This window comes from Bos indicus x Bos taurus, chromosome 19 (assembly GCF_003369695.1).
Source record: "Bos indicus x Bos taurus breed Angus x Brahman F1 hybrid chromosome 19, Bos_hybrid_MaternalHap_v2.0, whole genome shotgun sequence".
Classification (NCBI taxonomy): Eukaryota; Metazoa; Chordata; class Mammalia; order Artiodactyla; family Bovidae; genus Bos; species Bos indicus x Bos taurus.
In genome coordinates this window covers 51,568,942-51,593,565 of record NC_040094.1, presented here as the reverse complement: position 1 = coordinate 51,593,565, position 24,624 = coordinate 51,568,942, and the positions used below count along the sequence as shown (strand labels likewise).

The 24,624-nt window shown below is 47.7% G+C and overlaps 1 long non-coding RNA gene across 2 annotated transcripts; it reads left to right on the top strand.

Annotated features, from left to right (window-relative positions):
* The first annotated feature begins 7,267 nt into the window (after positions 1-7,267).
* Positions 7,268-14,006, top strand: LOC113878169. Of its 2 annotated transcripts, XR_003506927.1 has the most exons (3): positions 7,270-7,468; positions 12,224-12,719; positions 13,581-14,006. It is a non-coding gene; the product is annotated as an uncharacterized LOC113878169 (long non-coding RNA). The 2 variants fall into 2 exon arrangements; XR_003506926.1 differs by having other exon boundaries at positions 7,268-7,468; positions 12,224-14,006.
* The last annotated feature ends 10,618 nt before the right edge of the window (positions 14,007-24,624 follow it).

Here is a 24,624-nt window from a genome sequence, read left to right as displayed (position 1 = left end):
ATCCAACCAGTCCATTCTGAAGGAGATCAGCCCTGGGATTTCTTTGGAAGGAATGATGCTAAAGTTGAAACTCCAGTACTTCAGCCACCTCATGCGAAGAGTTGACTCATTGGAAAAGACTCTGATGCTGGGAGGGATTGGGGGCAGGAGGAGAAGGGGGCAACAGAGGATGAGACGGCTGGATGGCATCACTGACTCGATGGACGTGAGTCTGAGTGAACTCCAGGAGTTGGTGATGGACAGGGAGGCCTGGCGTGCTGCGATTCATGGGGTCGCAAAGAGTCGGACACGCCTGAGTGACTGAACTGAACTGAACTGAACTGAATGATTCCCTTCAGGATGTCCTCTCATGGCATCCCCCACCGTGCCCAGCTTCGGGCTCCGTGGCAGTGATGAGGGCTACCCACATATGTCCTGTGGTGTCTCCAGTGCAGACCTGTCTACAGCCTACCAGCAGGACCGTCATGGAGCGGGAGCTGAGTGAGTGTGACCTGTGCTGTGTCAAATGTCTAAACCTCCCAGCTCATTCTCCATACAAGTTTGGGTTTTCTCTCACTTCAAAACAAATAAATTAAAGTGAAATAAATCTAAGAGATGGTTAATAACTGACAAATGTGTTATCATCAAATGCCTCAGCCATTTACTCAGATGAGAGACAGTGACGAGCCCGGTCTCCATGAGGGCAGGCCGACAGTCACTGAGGCTGCATTGCTATGGTTTCCCCAGAATGTTTAATCCTCAGCATTTTCTATTAGCTTCCTGGAATGTGTGTTTTGAAGGAGATGCTCTTTTTACAGAGTGGTGAGAGAAAAAAAGAAAGTCTACCAGAAGCATTCAGGTTTACATCTTTGGTGTTTGGTGTATTTAAGCGAAGGTCTGGGGCTGATGGATTCCATATCCGTGGGGCCCCCTCTCCGTTTCTCAGGTGGGGCCAGAGTGGGAGGTTTCACCAGATCAGCATCACTCAGGCCTTTAGGATCAGAGACTTTCCTTAATCCATGCACCCCAGAAGCATGAATCCTAAGTCCTCTTGTTGGCCTGGTAGGCAGGGCGGGTATAGCTGGGCCCAGGTCACAGGGCTCAGGCCCTCTCTTTGCCTCATGGGAACCAGGGGAACCCCAGCCTGGCTCACAGGGCAGCATCCATTCTGCAGGTGGTGGCAGGGGGACACACGGCCCCCTGAAATCCAGGGTGGAAGGTGTGTCTCCCCCTGCCTGTGCACTGGGGAGGCAGCAGGAATCTGAGCAGAGGCATGCTGCTGCCTTCCCTCCCTGGGAACCTTCCAGCAGGGGAGCCTGTGGCCCCAACTCCAGAGGTACTCTGACTTCCACATATCTCTAGGCAGCAGGGCAGGGAGCACCAACAGGGCCATGCCCAGGGGCACACTGGGCTGCTGGCAGAGGTCACGGCCTGACTCTTGCTGGAAGTGACAAGACTGAGCTTTCTGCCAGTGGTGGGAGCAGAGAGCCATCGATGGCAAACAACTCTCAGTGACAGTGCTGACAGGCACCCAGTCCCTTCCATCCCCTCACTTGCCACCCCTCACCCAGCCTGCAGTGACCCTGCCTGCCAGAGGCACCCATGAGACAAGGGGCATAACCCTGCGCCACTCTCTTCCTACATTGGGAGATGGGCATGCACAGCATGAACTGGGAGGGCGGGTGGTCTGAAAACAGAACCTTTTGCAAGAATAGGTGGCTTTCAGCCATGATGGGGAGATGGACATTTTGATATATCTGGTTTCAGCTGCTAGCTGCCCACATAAACTTTAAGAAGGAAAGTAAACAATATTGCTACATCCCAGGGAAATGAATGTGTTAAACCCAGTTGGTCTGCATGGTCATGGGATGTGGCTGGGAACCCCAAACACTGGAAGGGGTCAGCCAGATGCAAAGGCATGTTTGAGGGCCACTGTGTGGCTTTGCTGGAGGCTCAGATGGGAAAAAATCCATCTGACAGAGAACTTCCCTCCCACTTATAGGTATTTGTGTCCCTTTCTCCTGATGCTACAGTGGGCCCCATGTCTCAGTCTCTGGGCCACTCACCATTGTTCCTCTCCAGGCCCAAGGCCTCATTCATTGTTAATGGCTACCAGGGCTGTTGTGGAGAGGTCAGTCCTTCCCAGCCTGGGGTGTTGTAGGGAGGCCAGGACAATGGTGACCACGTGGGCCTCAGTCCATAGTTTTGGGACCTTGGGTTGAGGGGCTGGAAGTGTGGCAGCTCTCCCAGGGCCGAGGCTCCCACAGCAGCCAGGTTCTCCCCAGGTGTTCTGGGCCCACTGGTGCTGGCATCCCCTCCTTGTTTGGAGGACTGTGGCCTGGAGGCTGAGTCCCCTCCTCTGCCTTCCTCTTGGCCCAGGGCGAATAAAAGAGGATGGTAAATCTCCTCTTAAGCAGGACTGAGTCTGGGGTGTCCATGGGTCTTTGGATCTTAACATGGTTACATCAGTCAGGCATCTGCAGGGCACAGCCCGGAGTGTTCTTCAGGCTGAGCACCCACTGACCCTGAATTGGGTGTGCCTTCCTTGTAGAGCCCAGAGCTGACCCCACAGCAATGTGGTATGAGGCAGGGCTGGCAAGTTCCACTGTGGGGTAGAGGACTGGAGTGGTCTCAGCTCTGATGGTCGAGAGGCCTGCAGCAGACTCTCAGGGAAGCTTCAGGATGTGGGGCTGAGGTGGGTCTTTGACCTGGGATCTGTGCTGCCCTGCAAGGATCTGGGCCCATTGCACCTGCTGTATAGGAATAATCATCCACTCTCGTTGTCTAGAAGTTGTGTGTAAGGGGTGTGAGCTGGAACACAGGGTGGACACCATCTCCTGGAAACATCCTATCCAGTGGGCCGAGGCGGTTTTACTATGTGGTTCTGACAATCAGGCCTCAGACGCTCCCAAGGCCTGGGGCATCGCGTATGATGTAAAACTTGGTGAAGATGTGTAACCGCAGTGATCCGGACCCCTGTCTCTCTCCAGTCTGCTTGCGTGTTAAGCGGCCTCAGTCTGGCCCAGAGAATCTCTGAGACCTGGTTAAGAGCAAATTGACCTGATGATACATTTAGTTGATTTGATAGGTCTATTGATGGGTGTGCCAGTGTCTCTAAGATCGAGGAAGGTTTTGCTATCTATCTGGGAGAGGAATGGTGAGCTGAGGTTGAAAACGTATGTGCTTAGTCACTTCAGTCATGTCTGACTTTGTGACCCTGCCGGGGTCCAGCCCCAACGGATCCAGAGAATTCGATGTGGGGACGGCGTTGGCGAACTGGATACAATAGCTTTAATTAAATATTAATTAGAGATATAAAGAGTAATAGAACTGGATACAATAGCTCTATTTAAATATTAATTAGAGATATAAAGAGTAATAGAATAAGGATAGCTCAGTAGGAATGTTCAGCGGAGAAAAGAGGCTGAATAACTTGGTTTACGTGGAAAGCCAATAAAATTTCAAGACAAGAAATTTGCATCACTTACGTAGGCAGCAGGCGTCCTTCCATTCTCCCGAAGGAGAGGAGATACTAAGGCCTCCCTGGTCAGATCTTAGAAGCCCAGGCATAATTAGTAGGCTTGACGAGCCTCCACGTTCCAGATGGGAATTCAGCCAGAAAGTGAGAGAAAGAACGACATGGGGAGACCAGTCTTTCCAGGAACTGATCCCATTCTTTATTTTCCAGGGTCCACTTTTATACACAGAGATGTAATACAAAAGTCACGCAGGGTCAGCAGTCCTGACTTTTATCAAAATCAGGTGCTTCATACAAATGTATAGAAAGGGGTGTTACATCATCTTCTGGCCAGGGGGCCTGCTAACAATTTATTTCCCTCTCCTTGTGACAGCAGTCAGTCAACCAGAACACTTATTTCTCCAGGGGTGATTATTCTTAAAACAGACGCCACCTTCCGAAGGTACCAGATAAAGTTATATTCCTATAGGGTGAAGGTGCAGTGGGTTTTAATTAAGGAAAGAATTTGCTTAGCCTAAAGTCTAATGTGATTAATATCAAAGGTTAATACTTATTTCTTCTATATATTCATTAATGTGTATAAGGGCAGGGGATGTGGAGACTTAGCAGCAAACATTGGCTCAACAAATGAAAAACTCTTCACCAATACAATTTCTAATCAGCCCACTATACTACACTAATAATTTTCTAACTTCTCAGAAGAATCTGTTTTTAGGAAGTTTAGAGCATCTCGTGCCTCTTACGGTTGGGAGGCTGTGAACAATCACATGTGGCCGGACAAGCCTGTCAGGCAGGCTAGAGAACCTTCAGAAGAGTTTGTAGGTTGAAACACTCCTGTCACTCCCAGGAATTATTATTAACTGGAGCTCTAAGTTAACTCCTTCCCCGAGAGAGGTGGTGGGGGACAGCCCCCCGTAAAGTCAGAGGTGTAGGTGAGAGCACAAAGCAGTAAAGTAGGCAGACTCTGGTTTTGGGGGTAGATGCTCGAGAATTTCCAGGGGGACTCCTGAGGCTCGATCCCGCCTTTGTGTACGCCGAGCCTCCTTCCTCATGACCTTTGCCACGGGCAGAGGTCCTCACGCTGGCTCCGGGCATCTCCCCCTTTTTTATTTCTTAAAACAGACAGATGCAGCTCAGTCGCGAGCTTCTAAATGTTCTGCTGAAGAATCGACAATACAAGGAAGAATGATTATGAGAAGCAAAATTAGAGTACCAACAGCAGCATAACTAAAGATATTAGACAGAATGTTTTTTTCAGAAACAAAGTTAGAGAAGGTATGAAGAAGTCATTAACTGCTCCAGCTGTGGTAAAATCCAGTCCAGAGTGTTCCAAGGTGTGTATTTGATTATGAAGTTTCCCTAAGTCCAGGCCAATGTCAGAGCTGTTCTAAACACCTAACATATGATTTTTAATTTTTTCTATTTATAATCTGTTTACCTTCAAGGGTGTCACGCATATCCACCTGTAATCAGCGTGGCATGTCAAAGCTACCTTCACTTTTAAAGCCTGTAACTCAGTCCCAATGTGCATAATTGCCTCTTCTAACACGTCTTCTACCCTCATCTCCAGCTTTCTATCTATATCTTTCTGTGTTGTTAGAGTTAGAGAAACATTTTTAGACATGGTATCAACATATTGGGCAGTATGCAGTTGTTGAGTCAATGATATTGTTGCCACAGTAACAGAAGTAATTGCTGCTATTAAAGCTGCTATTCCCAGGATAAGCAAGCCCACAAACCATCACGATCGCACTAAATCCTGTAAAAACCTCTTTTTTACTGACTGTTTTAGCCCTGATCACTATGTCTGCATTGCAAAATGCCTGTAGTGGGTGCACCGGGGAGCAGCTGCATGCGTCGGCCCAGGGGAGCAGTGTTCCCAGCATCAGGAGGCAGAACGCGAGCTGCAGGCTGGGGGCCGTGGCGCCTACGGCGGGCGGAGGGGCGGGGATTGCGGACTCGGGCTAGCCGCAGCCGCTTGGGCTTGGGGTGTTCCCCTCTCGCCGGCGGGGCTTGCTGTCTGGAGGGCACTCCACAGGCAGGCTTTCCTCTCTGGCCCTCACTCGCTGCACAAACTTCTTTGCTCTAGGTCCCGGGGTGCAGCGAGGAGGGTGCATGGCATGGCTGGCGGTGCAGAGGCGAGAGCTGGCTGTGGGGTGGGGCGAGCGAGTGCGCGCGCTGCGGACCTAGCCTGTCCGGTACCCAAATTGGAGAATCTGCGTCCTGAGGAAAAATACAAGCATACCCTCTCCCACAAGTTACAACATATCTGGCCGGGATATGAAATTTATACCTTGAACCAGGTGAATTTTAAAGGTGAATTTTCTAAGAATTTTAGGCTTTATCAATCTTTTTATGTAAGTTTAAAGTAGTTACTTTAGTCAATGCATCTGCCAAAGCATTTCCTTCATATAAAGGGCCGGGCAAGCCGGAATGGGCTCTGATATGTCCCACAAAATATTTTTATCTCTATGTTCAATCTCTTTCTGTAAATCAGATAACAAGGAGAAAATAGTAGTTTTATTTTCTGGAATATTAGCAGTCTCTATATGAGGAAACAACCCTACAATATATCGGGAGTCAGTCAAAAGATTGAAGGTGTGGTCTTGTAAATGTTGAAGAGCCTAAATAACTGTTAGTAACTCAGCCCGTAGCCCACCAGGTTCCTCTGTCCATGGGATTCTCCAGGCAAGAATACTGGAGCAGGTTGCCATGCTCTCCTCCAGGGTATTTTCCTGACCCAGGGATTGAATTCACGTCTCCTACGGCTCCTGCGTTGCAGGAGGGTTCTTTACTGCTGAGGCATCGGGGAAGCCCAAGGGTGAATGGTACTCCCCCAAATTCATATCTACCCGGACCTGTGAATGGAACCTTATTTGGAGTCAGGGTCTTTGCAGATGTAGTCAAGACGAAACCATCCTGTCTGGCCTTAATCCCGATACGACTGATGTCCTTATAAGGAGAGACGATTTTGGATGCTGGGAGAAGGCCATGCGGTGACGGGGCAGAGAGTGTGGAGACGTGGCCACAAGCCCAGGAAGCACGCATCGCGGACACCACCAGGAGCTGGAAGAAGCCTGGGGCAGGTTCTCCCTTGGAGCCTCCAGGAAGCACCAACCCTACGTTGGTTTTGAACTTCTGGCCTCTAGAATTGTGGAAAAATTAACTGCTGTTGTTTTAAACCACTACATTTGCAATTCATTCTGGCCTCCAGGTACAGATTTCTTCCCTACACGCCCCCTGCTCTGGGTGGGCTCTCTGGCTTCATGACAGGAAGCTGTGAGATGTGTGGTTCAAGGGGTGGACGAAAGGGACCCGTGTCCTTTGGTGCCTGGAAGGGTCAGGTGAGGTGTATAAAATGAGATTGTTGGCAGAGGCTGTGGTACTTGTCCATGCTGGTCAACACATATTTCACTTCTAGGACTGCTCTCCATGATGCAGTCAGACACAATTATAACTGCACCAACTCTACTGCCCCTCCGCTACCCATCTTTCTTTTTGTGTGAGACTTTTGAAAAATAGAATTTTCTGAAATTCCTGTGTTTGTAGGTGTTGGGAAGTGTAGTACCAAATAGCCGTAAAAGGAGAAAGTCCTTGGGAAAATGGCGAAGGGCCAGAAGTACCTGACTTTGTACTGTGGACAGAAAAACATCTCCTGCCTTCGGTTACACCAAGATTTAATAATAAATAGGGATGTTACTTGAGAAAACGGGTTGTGGGATAAGCACATGAGTCACTTAGAGCACGCTGTCCATGAAATGTTTTTACTGATTAATGTGTTAACCCCGTTATGCGCTCTGCTGGCCGTATACTTTAAGCTCTTTGTTCCTGCTTCTATAAAAAGGCTTGACTGCAGAAATAAACTTGTCAGTCCTTGCAAGAGACTGTCCGAGTGTCATTCTTTCAGGTTTGTTGCTTCCAAGTCCCGGGGAAAAAATCCCCAACAAGTAGTGCCACGAACAGGGACTTGAAAGGAAGGCTGAACAAAGCAATGAGCCCCTGCAGAAAGAGGTAAGCAGGATGGGACAACATAGCAGTAAAATTCCTTTCATTTCTATAATGCATCATTTTTTGAAACAAAGTGGTGTTAATGTTTCAAGAGATCAGTTGAACGACTGCTATCATATTTTATTGGAACAATTCATGGTTCCCAGAAGAGGGGACACTCAATCTAGACATATAGAAAAGGGTTAAAAATAATGTTTTGTGAGCATATCGGCAAGGGTTACCTGGTCACTCATATGGGCTGTCATAGAACAAATCAAAGGATATGACATTGATTTGGAAGTAAAAACTATTCAATCTTTACATGAATATGAGCTTAAAGAACAAGATATACAAGGTGCTTTGAAATATAAGAATGTTATGCTCAATCAGACACAATTTTTAGAAAAACAACTTAGATACATATATGTACAGGTTATGTCAAAACTGAAGCCACTTAGAACGGAGGTCATTTCATTCAACGGACAGCCCAAATCTAAGGTTTTTCCTTCTGCTCTGCCTGTAACAGCAATTGCTAACTTTGCTCATACTAATCATTTCACTCCTCCTTGGGAGATGCCTGCTTGCACTTTCGCTTTCCCAATGCAATTTAATCAACCTGCCCAAGACCAAAATACTTGGGCTAATCTAGATTTTAGCATGTTGTCTAATTTTAAGAAAGCATGTACTCTGTATGGACCTAGTTCTCCTTACTGTAGAGAATTTCTCAGAGGATGGGCTGACCATTGGATGCCATATATTTTTTTTCAAGTAGCAAAGATGGTTTTAAATCCTCAACAATTACTGCAATGGCAAATTTGGGTTAATGATGAGGCCCGACAGCTGATGATTGACCAGCAGTCTCATGGTAACCCTGCCAGTTTAACCTATGATATACTCACTGGAACAAGTGCCATGGCTGATATGATTGCGCAAGTAGCTAATATTACCCCTCAGATGTTAGATTTCATTAAAGAAACTGCCTGCAGGGCATAAGCAAAGGTTGATAGCACTAACTCTGATGATTCATTTGTTAAGATTATTCAAGGACATGAGGAGGAATATTCTCAATTTATAGGAAAATTAAAGGATGCAATTGAGAAATCTATTAAGGATGTAACTTTACAAAATATTATTTTAAAACAACTTGCTTTTGAAAATGCTAATGAGGAATGTCAGTCCATGCTCAGACCAGTTCGAGAGACTGGCTCTCTTATGGAATATTTGAAAGCATATAGGGATATCAGATCTAGTTCCCATAGAACAAAATTGGCAACATTGGAAACTAATGTACAAAAAGCTGCTAATGCCAATGTTTTAACTGTGGGAAGCCCAGCCATATGAAAAAACAATGTCGCATGTCAACACAGGCCAGAAAAAATACTACTACTTCTAATAAGAAGAGACTCCCAGGAATATGTCCAAGATGTAAAAATGGGTTCCATTGGCTGAATGAATGTCATTCTAAATTTGATAAGGATGGAAACACCTTGAACCCCGACACACAACCAAAACAACAGGGAAACTGATAAAGGGGCCGTTCTCTAGCCCCACTACAAAAGGAGGACCTAGCGTTATGATGCTACAAGCAGCTACATCTAAGAGTGCTTGCATTGATATACCTAGTCCTTATGATATGGAACTAATAGCATTATACAACCCCCACAAGATTCCCACTGGATATTATGGCCCGATTCCACCCGGGACAGTGGGACTGATTTTGGGACGTAGTAGCTGCACAATGAGAGGTTTAATGGTATTGACCGGTGTTGTGGACGAAGATTATGAAGGGGAAATACATGTTATGGTAAATGTTGTGAAAATGGGAAATGTATACTTATAAAAAAGGGAACACTTTGCACAATTATTACTTTTACCATATGTCAAACCAATGAAGGCGTCTGATAAAGTTCGGCAGGGAGGCTTTGGCAGTACCAACCTTACTGCTGCACTATCCACCTTATTAAAGGAACATTAGAAACCCATGCTTACTTTACGCATACAGGGAAAGAATTTCACAGGCATGTTAGATACCAGAGCTAACATTTCAATCATTAGAACTGCAAAATGGCCCCTTGATTGGGATAAGGTTATAGCTCCTTCTGGACTATTAGAAGTAAATGAAGCTAATGCCACACAAACTTTTGTCAATGCATCCAATTTACAAATGTATGGCCCTAATAAAATTGTAGCTTATCTTAAACCATATATTACTAATGTCCTAATCAATTTATGGGGATGGGATTTTCTTGAACAAATGAAAGCCACAATTTCTTTAAATGAACCTTTTAATGGGGGCCATTGAGTTAACACCGCTGCCCCTCGATTGGGAATCTGATACCCCAGTATGAACACCTCAGTGGCCCCTGACTAAAGAAAAATTGGCAGCTCTTACACAATTAGTTAATGAACAATTACAAAAAGCTCATATAGAACCTTCATTTTCCCCATGAAATCCCCTATTTTTGTAATAAAAAAGAAATCAAGAAAATGGCAAATGTTGATAGATTTAAGAAATGTTAATAATACCATGTTACCTATGGGGCCCTTACAACCCGGATTGCCCTCCCCTTCTATGGTACCAAAAGAATAGTCTATAGTTATTATTGACTTACAAGACTGCTTTTTTACTATACCTTTGCACCCTAAAGATAGAAAATGTTTTGCCTTTTCAATTCCTTCTATAAATCACATGGCTCCTGTTAAAATATTTCAGTGGACGGTACTACTTCAGGGAATGATGAACGCCCCTACCATTTTCCAATATCTCATATCTGTTTTATTGCAACCCATTAGAGATAAATATCCTAGTGCCTTTATAATTCATTATATGGATGATATACTTCTCTCTATGGAATCTGAATTCTATTTACAACAGTTATATAATGAAGTTACTACTACTCTTAAAAATCATGGCCTGCTTGTAGCACCAGATAAAATTCAATGGAAAGCACCCTTTAATTATTTAGGACATGTTATGGAAGAATCTAAAATCAAACCTCAAAAAACTCAAATTTCTATGCAATCTCTACGCACACTGAATGATTTTCAAAAATTGCTAGGAGATATTAATTGGCTGCAGCCATCTGTTGGCATCCCCACCTATGCCTTACAAAATCCATTTAAAATTTCAAAGGGATCCCCTGACCCTAATAGCCCTAGACAACTAACAAAAGAGGCCAAAGAAGAACTGGCCTTAATGGAGAAACACATTCAACAATCTTTTTCAACTCGGCTAGATTATGATCAACCAGTTTCTTTAGATATATTCCCCACTGAACATTCGCCCACTGCAATTATAGCTCAACATAGCCCAATAGAATGGGTATATTTACACACTGAACAGTCTAAAAAAATTGTATCATATATTGAAAAAATAGGGCACTTAATTATGTCAGGGAGAAGCCATGTACAAACTTTGACTGGATTTGATCCATATGCAATACACGTTCCCTTGACAAAAAAGGAATTGCAAATTGCCTTACAGTATAACTTGACCATACAAATGGCATTAAATGATTTTCAAAATGTTATCTCATTTCATTTACCAAAAGGAAAATTATAGGACTTTCTACAATGTACTAAATTCATTATAACTAATATCATTGCATCCCAGCCTATCACCAATGCACCCACCTATTTCATTGATGGCGACAAGAAATGCATAGCAGGGATTGTCGGCCCTGATATCAAAGAGAAATTACCCACTACCTATTCTTCAATACAAAGAGTTGAATTGTATGCTTTACACATACACATACAAGCTCTTTTGTCGCTTCAACCATTATCCTTCAACGTATATACTGATTCCAAATACCTTGCTTCCCTTTTTCCTGATTTTGTTACTGCCTTTTTATACAATCTAGATGAAGAATTATATACTCTCTTTCCACAGACTCAAGCTTTAATTCACTCACATACGGAACCTTTCTTTATTGCACATGTACGTGCTCATTCAGGTTTACCTGGCCCTCTGGTCGCAGGAAATGATGCTGTTGACAGGCTCATAGCTCCCATTTTTACATTTGCCAATGACGAACATGCTAATCTTCATACCAGTGCTAACAGATTGCACTCTATATACCATATTCCTCTCACTGAAACACGGCATATTATTAAAACCTGTGATGTCTGCGCCCCTCTGCACTTACGAACTACAATTTCAGGAGTTAATCCCCAGGGGCAACAACCTAATTCCCTTTAGCAATCTGACTTCACTCACTGCTCCTTAAAGAAAATTTTCTTTACTTTTTGTCTCAATAGATACATTTTCCAACTTTATCTGGACAGTACCTGTCTCTTCAGAATCCAATAAACACGCCATTTCCGCACTCTTACTCACCTTCCCCATTATGGGGATTCCTTCTGTCTTGATAACAGACAATGGACCTACATTCACCTCGCATTTGTTTTGTTCATTTTTATCAGAATGGAACATCACACACATTACAGGAATACCCTATAATCCTCAGGGTCAAGCCATTATTGAAAGAGCCCACCACACCCTAAAAACTCATTTACTAAAACAGAAAGGGGGAAAATGGAAGAGGAGATACACTTCTTATCCTATGAACCCTCAATTATTATTTTCTTTAACTCTTTATTCCCTAAATTTTTTAAACTTAACAAAAAATAATTCTGACACTCATGCAGATAGACATTTTGCAGAAGACAAAAACAGCAAATTAGAAATCAATACACCAATATGGTATAAGCAATTTAATCAGTGGCTTCCAGGAATCTTACGACTCTTAGGCAAGGGTTATGGTCTTGTCATTGCAGATGGAGAGGAAATCTGGGTTCCCCTTTGCCATGTCTGTTACCAAGAGGGACCCCAAGACGGGACTCCCTCGGGAAGTGACGAAGTTGATGCGAAGGGTCTCGTCAATGACCCTGGAGGAGCCAATGAGGAATCGCCATCGTCTGAATCCTTACCCGACATGGGCTCAAGTGAAAACATGACTCGTCAGGCTGAGCAGACACTGAAGAATACTGGAACTCCTATGACTCCAGATAAGCTGTTTCTGGCAATGTAAACTGTTCTGAAGAGCAGGAGGAACATCATAATTGCTCCTGGTTTAATAGATCAAGCATTGGAGGCTTTCATAAATCTAAGACAAGTTTTTGGACTGATAAGGACATATTGCTGAATTGGTATAACGGGGGCTTATCACTCCCATGACCCAGGATTGTCGTCCCCATTGTGGGGCCAAGCAATGGCACATTTGGAAAATTCCAGCAGCTTTAGAGCACTTCGATAGTGTTTATAGGACTGTGGGTGTGTTTCGTCCTTCTAATTATATCTTCTTATATAATAGTACTGGCTATATTCAATCGTGTGTTCACCTTCCGTACTTGTTTATTGTAGGGCATTTTGATATCGACTTATCGACCAAGATTGTCAATTGTACTGCATGTGCATTGTATACCTGCTTTAATCACACCATTTCACATCACAATGTTAGCATTGTGCTAGTTAAACAAAGATCTGAGTTATGGCTTCCCGTAAACTTAACTGAACCTTGGGCTGATTCTGTATTTCTTTCTGTATTGTTGAAAACTGGGCTTAGATGATCTAAGCGCATCATTGGGTGGATTATTGCAGGCATCTTAAGCCTTATCTCCATTGTGACTGTAGGAACTTTGTCTGGTATGGCTTTACATAATTCTATACAAAATCATGATTTTATCACTGCTTGGCACAAAGACTCTCATGATTTATGGACTCGACAAGCTCAAATAGATCAGCAATTACACACAAAAATTAATGAGTTACAAACTGTGGTTATCTACTTAGGAGATCAAATGCAGCAACTGACTTTCCGAACATGTATACGCTGTCACTGGAATTTTACTTCTTTTTGTCTGACTAACATGCCCTATAATAGCACTGAATATCCTTGGGATAAAGTTAAGGTGCATTTGCAGGATCTCACAGATAACTCAAGTTTAGACATCAATTTGTTGAAACAACAAGTTGCTAATTTTCAAGTTAGGGTACCTAGGGAATTGTATAGCACTCAATTCTATGATACTTTAACCAAAACCCTATCGTCTCTAGACCCTAGAGCTTGGCTTTCAGGAAGCAATATTTTTATATATGTATTAATCACCCTGCTCTTTTTGTCATTGCTTATAGGATACAGAAGTCTCTACTCAAGACTCCGTGCCTCCCACAATGGAGTCCAACTAGCAGCCGCCGTGCTTAATTTAAAAACAAAAAGAGGATATGTTGGGAAGCATAGTACAAAATAGCCGTAAAAGGAGAAAGTCCATGGGAAAATGGCGAAGGGCCAGAAGTACCCAGCTTTGTACTGCGGACAGAAAAACATCTCTTGCCTTTGGTTATGCTCGGTGCCAAGATTTAATAATAAATAGGGATGTTACTTGAGAAAACTTGTGGTGGGATAAGCACATGAGTCACTTAGACCACGCTGTCCTTGAAATGTTTTTACTGCTTATGTGTTAACCCCGTATACGCTCTGCTGGCTGTATACTTTAAGCTCTCTGTTCCTGCTTCTATAAAAAGGCTTGACTGCAGAAATAAACTTGTCAGTCCTTGCAAGAGACTATCCGAGTGTCATTCTTTCAGGTTCGTCGCTTCCAAGTGCCGGGGAGAAAATCCCCAACAGTAGGGAGCCAATGGCACCCCACTCCAGTACTCTTGCCTGGAATACCCCATGGACGGAGGAGCCTGGTGGGCTGCAGTCCATGGGGTCGCTAAGAGTCGGACACGACTGAACAACTTCACTTTCACTTTTCACTCTCATGCATTGGAGAAGGAAATGCCAACCCATTCCAGTGTTCTTGCCTGGAGAATCTCAGGGACAGGGGAGCCTGGTGGGCTGTTGTCTATGGGGTCGCACAGAGTCGGACAAGACTGAAGCGACTTAGGAGCAGCAGCAGCAGCAAGGCACTTGTTTCACATCCCCAGCTGGCCAAGCCTATCCTGGTCCATCATAAATGTCTTGTTCCAGCCAGGTTTGTGCTTTCATAAGAATGATATTTCTCTGTGCTCTTTTATGGTCATCTGAAGAGGCCACCAAAGAGGAGACAGTGAAATTATGCAGCCAAAAAAAAAAAAAAAAGAATGGTCTGCTGTGTCAGTTAATTTTAAAATATTTTTACTTCCTGGATATTTTGGATGCTTTATAAAATGTGTGATTTCTTTTCTCGTTCCAAATAAGCATTTGCTTCTGTCCCAGGACTTGTACTGGTGATTTTGTGTTAATTTCCTTAGAGCCCCTCTTGGTGTGGATGAGCTCCAGGTTGGAGTGAGCCTTCCTGCCACACTCTAGGGCGAGCCTGGGGAGGAGCTGGGGGCCAGCCACATGGCCTTCAGGTCGAGTCCTCGTCAGAGACCCCTCCAGATCATCCAGGATAACTCACAAGCTGCCCCTGCCCCCCTCAGAAGCTCAGGGCTGACTTTCTCACAGGAGTGTCTAGTTAGGATAACACTGGTAGCCCCATGATCCTGCTCCTCTGCCCCACTTGCACACCAGGGAGAGGAGAAAGAAGGGCAAAATGGGCAGGGGCAAGACCAGGAGAAAGACAAGGGGGTCCCCAGGTGGGGATGGGGGTCAGCTTCCAGATGCCCCAGCCTTCTGGTTCACTTTCTGCTGGGATCTGTTTTATATCCAGAAACTTGGAGTATCAAGTCAGTCACCACTGCAGCCTGGGGGCTGGGTGTGGTTGTAGGGAAAGTACCGGGGCATGTGCCCAGGTTGTGGCTGCCGTGTGGCTCACGATTCTCTTTCCTGTGGGTGCAAGGGCTGGAGACTGCCCAGCTGGGCTACCATCCAGTATATTGGTGCACCAGGGTCCTGGTGATCAGCTCTCAGGGCAGAGGGAGACCCATGCCTGGACCCTGACCCTGAGGGCTCAGAGGTGCTCGAGGAGGAGACAGACTCTGGGCAACCAGAAAGAGGAAGACATTTCTCTGTCCTGGCAGCCTTGGGTTAGAGGACCAAGCTTCCAGTGTTGGCCCAAAGCCACATGTGCATGTGCCGAGTGTGTGCGTGTGGTTCACACGTGGCCCATGCGCGGCCAGACAGCCCGAAGAAATATCCTCCCTGAACCCCCTCCTCTGACTGGACACTTCCGTGCTGATGGTTTGGGGTGGGGGCGGATTAGGTTTTCTGGGTGACTGCCCTTGACAGGGGCTGTCCACCTACCTATAGACACTTCTTGCTTGAGGGAGTATCTATTTCAGGGGCAGAATCTTGCCAAAGGCCCAGAGGATCGTAGCAAAATTGTTGGCTGCTGCTGCTGCTAAGTCGCTTCAGTTGTGTCTGACTTTGTGCGACCCCATAGACAGAAGCCCACCAGGCTCCCCCGTCCCTGGGATTCTCCAGGCAAGAACACTGGAGTGGGTTGCCATTTCCTTCTCCAATGCATGAAGGTGAAAAGTGAAAGGGAAGACGCTCAGTTGTGTCCGACTCTTAGCAACCTCATGGACTGCAGCCTACCAGGCTCCTCCGCCCATGGGATCTTCGAGGCAAGAGCACTGGAGTGGGGTGCCATTGCCTTGTCCAGGCTAGTCAAACACACCCCATTCCAACCTCGTCCTGCCTTTGTTCATCACCAGCACTCCCTGGGCGCCCGTGCGTACCAATGCCAGTGCCAAGGGCAGAGGGTGAGACAAACGAGAGCCCCGGGGACTGGAAACGACTCCAGGGAAGGATGAGCAGACCTGTGGCAGGACACACAGCACCTGTTGGGAGAGGGGTGCCGACCCTCAGGGGCCACAGGAGTAAAGGACTGAGGAGGTGAGAGAGAGTCAGGTGGCATATCTGGGAACAGGGTTCCAAGCAGAGGCATCAGCACACGCCTGGTCCCCAAGGCCAGAGAGTGCCTGGGGTTTCTGAGGGCCTGCAAGATGGCCAGTGTGGCTGAGGAGGAGCAAGGAGGGCCTGGGGGGAAGGGTCTCTAGGGCAATGCAAGGGCTCAGAGCTAAACTTCCTTTAGAGAAATCCTTGAACGTACAAATAAGCAACAAGTCGAAAATTAAAATTAGTCAAAGACCCAGACACAGTATTTCTTTATAGGCTTCCTGCCTTGGGTGTGCAGTGGCTGAATGACTTAATGTGAGCCCATCCCACCATAATAGCAATATTAAAATGACCTTTGAATGACTTTCAAAGCATCAACACCTTTGGTTTGTTTTAGGCAAAACGGAACAGATTTCCACGGCCCCCAAAGCATGGCGGTCCCACGTGGCCCTCCTGGCCCAGGGGGTGGAAGAAACCCAGCATTTCTGGCACGAACCTTTCTTTAACCTGGGAGATGCAAATGCAGTCAGTTCTAGACCTGGACTCAGAACAGCCAGCGAAGCTGTTCTGGGATCGTTACCCTCCTGTGAGGACAGTCGCCAGGCACGGTGCATTGATCCAATCTGAAATTCTTCATGGTGAATGAGGACTCCCAGATATCTGGCCTTCTGCATGTATTTGGACTTCTTTTTTTTTTTAATATTTATTTTTTGGCTGTGTCGGGTCTCATGGGCTCTCTAGTGGTGCCATGTAGCCTTAGCTGCCCCACAGCACTTGGGAACTTAATTCCCTCCAGGGATTGAACCCACATCCCCTGCATTGCAAGACAGATTTTTAACCACTGGATCACCAAGGAAGCCCTAGTTGGGACTTTTTAGCTTGTAAGACTCACAGCGCTTCTTTCAGATTTTTATTTTCTTCACTTAAGGATGTATTTCTCAGCTCATTCGATGATTTGCTTGAGGATTAGCAATATGGACGTTTTGCAAAGCACGGAAGGTAGTACTTCTAGAAAAGCCTTCTTTTTATCACATTTTATGTACCTTTTACAAACATATTCAATGAACCACCAACCAGCTCTATCTTTCAAGGAACTTGTCTATGTTGAAAAGAAAAGTCCACAGCGAGAAACAGGAAAAGGATGAAATAAGAGGGCTCACCAGTAAAGGCAAACAGACAGTAGAAGTAGGACACCATCCACGCACACAAACAGGAGGTCAAAACCAGGAATCACGAGAGGAGGAGAGGACGCACACAGGATATTTGAAATGCATTGGAAAGGAAGAGATCAGCAGCTGAAAACAACCATGCACGTATATGTAGACTGCTGTATCGAAATCTCATGGTCACCACAAACCAAAAGTCTATTATCTAGATGTACACACACAAAAGAAAAAGCAATTCAAGTGCATCACGAAAGTCATCAAATCATAAGAGAACAAAAGAGGAAAGGAAGAAAAAAAGACGTCCCAGCCCACGTCCAAAAAAACAACAAAGAATACACTCACTGGGGTTGCACAGTTTTGCTTGTAAAGACATCTGGCATATATGGTTTGGGATGCAGTCTGGGAACAGCAAGGGGCTGCACGTTGGGGCAGGTGGCAGAGAGGGGAGCCCCAGGGCTGGGGAAGACCAGGGAGGTTGGACACAGATTCCACCAGCAGCCACCTGTCCAGCCTCCCATCCAGAGGGACTGCTCTACCCTTTGGGGTTGGTGGAGGAGGCCCCATGCATCATCTCAGGCCACTGATATCCTCATTTTCGTTCCACAGGTGCTTCCTGGAAGGTCCCTCAAACTGGTTCTTATTCATGTTCTAAAGACAAGAGGGTGTATACGATCAGCTGAGGACCCCAGACTGGGGCATCTCCCAGGTGACTGCAGCATGGCACTCTTACCCTGGGGAGGAGCCCAGGCCTGACTGGGGTGGAGGAAGGGAGGGTCCTGTTAAGTCAAGTGCTATGGAAGTTGCGATTTTTGCACTTTGGGCCCCAGAACCTGCTAAGGAGCCCTCCCTGGCATGTCTATCAGGAAGAGGCCAGGAAGTTGCCAAGCTTCCTAGTCCTCAGCCTGCTCTTCCCCGCATGTCCCCTCTGCAGAGTCCAGTGTGCACGGTGCACACAGCTCCCCACCCCAGGCTCAGAGCCTCTTACCTGGAGAAGGGGGGAGGATGGGAGGGATGAGAGCCACGTGCAGACACCTTTGCCTACCAGTGTGTCCTGTAGGAACACCCCCCACCCACACATCTTAGGTCTCCTGGAAGGAGCAGGAAGCCCCCATGCCATCCCCCAGGGGGTCCTAAGGACAGTGTGGACTCAGTGGCCTGTCTGCGGTGGGGCATCTGCATTCTGTGCCTGGGACTGCATTTGCTGGCTGGGGTCCTCTGGGTGAGGTGTTCTGGCTCTCTGGGACCTCAAATGCTCCCCACTGTCTCACTAGTCTCAGTGGGTACGAGACCATGGGGCAGAGTGTCTATGCCGGGTCTGAGACGACCCCACCCCTCCCCAGCCCACAGGCCAGGCTCAGCAGCCAATACCTTCTGGAGCTTGAAGTTTAGGGAACCACACCTTCGGCACCACACCAGTGTGCAGATCAGCAGGCTGAGGAGGACGACCAGGGCAAGGATGGGGAGGATTACCAGGATCTGCTTCTTGTGTTCAGCATTAACATCGAAACGGAATGTCCACATATCCAGGGCTGCGGGGAATGGGTGGGACCTCTCTCCTTTGGGGGCACCCTTGAGGGGGACATCGCCTGTGGTTGGGAAACCCATTGTGGGAAAATGGGAGGGGGATGGGTGCATGGGATGGGCAGGGCTCCAGGCACAGAAGATGAGGGTGTCTGTGGAGGGAAGACCTGAGGGGGCTTTCTGGGGGCTCCCCTCCTGTAGCCCAGGATGAAGATAGAAACACCTACAGCCCTGAAGCAGCCCCTCCGCCCCAAGTATCAGATGAGCCCTGGATACAGGAGTTCATGAAGGCCTCACTGGGTTCCCCGCCCATGGCCTGGCTAGGCTGAGGGGTGCCTACTCAGCCCCTCCCACTGTTCCTGGTCCGGGGCAAAGCTGGACCCCTGCTTCCTGTCCCCAGCGCTCAGGGTGACTCTGACTGCGTATGAACAGGCGAGGGCGGGGAGGGAGCGACGGTGACTTGGGGAGTTTGCAGCACAGCAAGGGGTGGGGGTGGGGGGATAGGCGGTGTTTAGGGAGGGAGGGGCCAGCTCCCTGAGCACACGGGGACAGTGAGCAGGCACACATGCCGGGGCTGCCCTGAGAAGCTCAGAGATGGCACAGCTGTGGCGTGGGTGGGGCAGGGTGGAAGTCCTCTTCAGGCCTCATCTCCATGGCTCTGGGCACCTCAGGTGGGCAGGAATCATTCCTCCCTAGTTGCTCCGCACTCTTGACCGCAAAAAAGCGAAGCTCTTGGGGGTCAATACCCCCCACCCCGCCCTGCTCACCTACGACGGTCAGTGTGGTGATTTCGGTATTTACCTGGCGTCCCTGCAGACTCCACTTGTACAGTCCTGCCTGGGTGTCCTGGGCTTTATCAGTTATTAGGTACGCCTCGCCCTCCAAAACCCAGAGATCCCATTCATCCTGGCGAGGTCTCCTGGGGGCTTTACACTGCAGATGAGCTTCCAGGGTGCCGTGGGGTTCACTTTCAGGGAGATGTTGATGTGGGAGAAGGCATTGGAGATGCTGCAGCTCATCGTGGCTGGCTTGCCCCTCGACACAGAAACCACACCCCTGGTGCAGTTGGGGTTGTCCCAGGCTGTGCGGGGAAAGTCACACGTGTGGGTCATGGCTGGACCTCAGGACATCCAGTGGCTGCCCTTCCTGGGGTCACTGGCACTACCTGGAGCCTGGGCCCCTCCTGGCCTGATCTAGGTCTCTCCTCCCACACCCATCTTGCCCCTGCTGCATTCCCGGCCCCCTCCCCCTCCCCCTCCCCTCCCCTCCCTCCTGCAGGCAGAGTTGGGACCATGCAACTTACTTCCACTCTGAGCACTCCTCAAGGTGGCCAACAACAAGAGGACCCAGAACATCCTGGGAGCGAGGAGAGTGGATGCTGACGTCAGCATGGCCAGCAGGACATGGATAGGTTTTAAGGGGTTCCTCGTCCTCCTTACTGGCTTTTGGGACACTCCCTGGGGGAAGGAAAGCTGATGAGTCAGAGTTCCCTTAGGCTCCTTGGGAAGCCAGTGAGAGGGGCTGCACCCTGGCCAGGGTGGGTGAGGGTCTCCAAGCTCCTCCCTGACCGAACTGTGTCATGACCCTTCTTGACACCTTTATAATGTCTGCAGTGGGACCACTGTTAGACAGATGAGAAAGACAGATGAGAAACACAGATGAGACAGGAAACAGGTCCCTGGGAGAAAAGTCCATTTATATTTTGGGGGTTATCTTGAATTTTACATAAAACATGCAAAACTCCCTGAGCTGGGTGTCCAGTAGAGACAGGTTGTGACACACAGAATCTCGTGTGGCCACTTGAACCTGACACCAGCCTAAGACCACCTTGGATGCTCCAAGCCCGTCTTCCACTCTTGCATTCTGAGGATTGGCATTTGGGGACACTTGGTCCACTCTCCAGATTTGCTTTTATCAACAAAAAGAGTCTTCCTGTGCTACCCGTGAGTTACAGTCCGGAAAGCTGAACTTTCACTTCCTCTGAAACAAATGATCATCTCAGGCTTTGACATCCAGTAAAACTGACATTTGCGCTTCCCAGACGGCACAGTGGTAAAGAATCTGCCTGCCGATGCAGGAGACACAAAAGATGAGGGTTCAATCCCTGGGTCAAGGAGATCCTCTGGAGTAGGAAATGGCAACCAACTCCAGTAGCCTTTCCTGGCAAATTCCATGCACAGACTCAGACATGACTGAGGGACTAACACTTTCACTTTTCATAATGACATGTGGCTACAATTAGGTACCACACAGAGGATGAGATGGTTAGATAGTATCACCAACTCAATGGACATGAGTTTGAACAAACTCAGGATATAGTGGAAGACAGAGGAGCCTGGCAGGTTACAATCCATGGAGTTACAAAGAATGGGATGTGACTTAGTGACTGAACAACAACAAAAAGTAGCTTCACTGCCCGAAAAATCCTCTGTGTTCCATCCATTCATCCATCCTTCCCACCAACTCCTGTCAACCATTGATCTTTTGACTGTGTCCAGAGTTTTGCCTTTTCCAGAATGCCATGGACTTGGTACCCTTTGGTTTTGAATTCAGTGACTCTGATTTCTTTTTTTCACTTTGCTGGGTACTGGGCAGAAGGGCCAGGAGCAAAGGAAAGTGTGGATGTAATCGCTTCCAGGAGCTGAGGGCCATTGGTGACCAGCCCCAGTCCTGACTCCAAGAGACTCTGTGTCAAAGAAGGAGAATCACATGGCGAGGGACAGTCTCAGCCCCCAGACCCCTGTGACTGGTGCTCCTGTCTCTGGCTTCCCTTGATTTTCTAAACTTGCTTCTATTCCTAATTTACCGTCAGAAGGACAGCCTTCTTTTCTCACATAAGTACATTTGTAGTTGAGGAAGAAAGATGTCACCTGAGAGACACGTGTTCTGTGCACACACATGTATGTGATTTTACATATGTGGAATCAGGTTAGACAGCCCACTACTGTCTCTCTCTTCTCGCCCTCTGTACTGTATGTACTAGGGTGAATGCTGCTCTTTAGTCACTAAGCCGTGTCTGACTCTTTGCAACCCCATGTGCTGGAGCCGACCAGGCTCTGCTGTCCATGGGATTTCTCTTGCGAGAATATTGGAGTGGGTTGCCATTTCTGTCTCTAGGGGATCTTCCCGACTTAAGGATCAAACTCACCTCTCCTGCATTGGCAGGCACTTTCTTTACCACTGATCCATCAGGGAAGGGTGAAAGGTGGCCCCAAAACACATGTCCACCCAGAATCTGTGAAGGTGATCTTACTTGGAAATAGAGCCTTTGCTGCTGCTGCTGCTAAGTCGCTTCAGTCGTGTCTGACTCTGTGCGACTCCATAGATGGCAGCCCACTGGGCTCCCCCGTCCCTGGGATTCTTCAGGCAAGAACACCGGAGTGGGTTGCCATTTCCTTCTCCAATGTATGAAAGTGAAAAGTGAAAGTGAAGTCACTCAGTCGTGTGCGACTCTTCGCGACCCCATGGATTGCAGCCTACCAGGCTCCTCCGTCCATGGGATTTTCCAGGCAAGAGTAAAGGAGTGGGTTGCCACTGCCTTCTCCCAGAGCCTTTGCAGTCATAAATAAAGAGGAGGTCGTATTAGGGCAGCGTGGACCCAATCTAATGTGACTGGCTTCCTTGTAAGAAGAGAGAAATTTGTAAGAAAGAGACACAGGGAGAGGCCAGGAGCTGACAGAGGCACAGACTGGAGGGACGTGGCCACAAGCCAAGGGACGCCAGAGCTGCCAGAAGCTGGAAGAGACAAGGAAGGATGTTTCCCTGCAGCTGTGCTGACAGCTTGATTTTGGACTTCCGGCTCCAAACTGGAGGAGGGCAAACTTTGCTTCTTTTGATTCCTTGTTTGTGGTTCTTGGTCTCGGCTGCCCCAGGACACTCATACCGGCCCCTCTCTCTTTCCCCAGACCCCAGCTTTCCCCTCACTAGAATAATCAGACACAAACCCCAGACACTGGAGGGAGTGTTCTGGGGTCACGTTCTGTCCACTTCTCTGTGTCTGGTTCTCACTTTGTAGTGTGCTGCTGGTGAGGTCTGCCTCCCCCGATCCTGAAAGCTTGACTTCAGTGGCTGCAAGGATTCCCTTTGTCTTAGCTTGTGAGCTGCCCTGTCCCCTTGGCTTCTAGCTCCGCCTCTTCCTGGTGACACCTGGTGCTGTGGAGGGCTGACCAGCTCATCCTGTTTCTGGCCCTTCAGATTTCCACACTGTCACTGCCTTTGCAAACCCTTTGCTCCTCTTCCTGGGAGTTTCTGTCTTCTCTTTACAGGTTTATAAAACTTTCACCCCTTAAAGAAACAAACTGCCTTCCAGGGTAAGTATGTTTCTATCATCATTTCTCCCCAGATCGTCTTTGGAATAAGGACTCCACGTGTTTATGTTGTCCTATCTGTCTTTTCCTTCAAAGCTTCAGGGTTTTGTTTTAAATTAGTTTTTGTTTGTTTGTGTAGAGTATCCTTTTTAAAAGGCTTCCCAGATGGTGGAATATCCGTCACGGTCAAATTTTGTCTATTTTTATGCTCAAATCTTGAATATTCCTCAAGGTCTGTTTGCAAGTGGCATGTCACAGGTCTAATGTTGCTCCTTTCCAGGAGGACAAGTGGTGCCTGAGGCACTGAAGAGTGAAGCACCCTGTCGCCCTGGCCAAGGTGGCCTCACCACGTGGGGCCATTCAGGCCCTGCCAGCCGCAGGGTACAGGCCACTATGCTGTCCATCATGCGTTTTCACCCCGGGAAGGCAGGTTCTCTCTATGGCTGTTTATCTTTCCTTGGACATTAGTTTCTCACAAGAACATTAACACGGTTTTAATCAATGAATTTTTTTTTTTAACAAGAATTTGGTGATTGAGTGAAGAGAGACAGCTGCCTTGATCTTGCCCCAAACTGCTCAGCATAATGCAAGAGAGGCTGAGATTTCACAGGTGGACACAACCCAGCAGCTGCCTTTCAGCAATTGCCAGGATGGGGCATAAATAGCTCAACACTATTGCTTGCTGCTGAGCACCTCATGTGATGAAAGGTTCTAGAAAGAGGTGTTATAACTTCCTGTGCTGGGGCTTCCTGGACCTCAGATAAGATCTGCTCAATTCTTTTCCTGAGTATTTTTTTATAAAATAACTTCTCTTAAATTGGAAGGTTCTCATACACAGAATGGTGCCCAGTGACCCATCGGGCCCGAAGGCATCCTTGCTGGTGGTCGACAGTGACTCCTGGCCTCCTAGCCAGAGCCCTCAGGGCTGCCTGGAGGGAGACCCTCGCCCAGGGATGTCCTCCCCTGAGCCTGCCTGAGCAGGCAGGAGATTGATCTTGTGTGCTCATCTCTGGCCACTGACCCGTCCTGGAGGAAGCCTTGGGCAGGACCCCTAGCCTTTCCAGTCTCCTCAAGATCTCCCCTCGGATCCCAGCCACTCTGCTGCTTCCACTGACCTCAGAACAGCCTTTGCCCCCCTGTTCCCCATCGAACGTGGGCCTGTGTGTCCTATCGATGGGGAGGCAGGCCAAGTCTCCCCAGGCTGAAAATACGTTTCCAGGGAGGCCTGCCCACTGGCCCCAAGGCTGGAGCAGGCAGGTGTCCTCAGGGTCACATGGAGCGCTAACCCCCCAGGGACCCAAAGGAAGAATGCCACCTAAGCCTGTGCTCTGAGAGCAGTGATCCCTCACGTGTGACAGGGGGAGCCTCCTGCTGGTGACCTGGCATCATCACCAAATGCCCAGTGCGACCAGGAGACT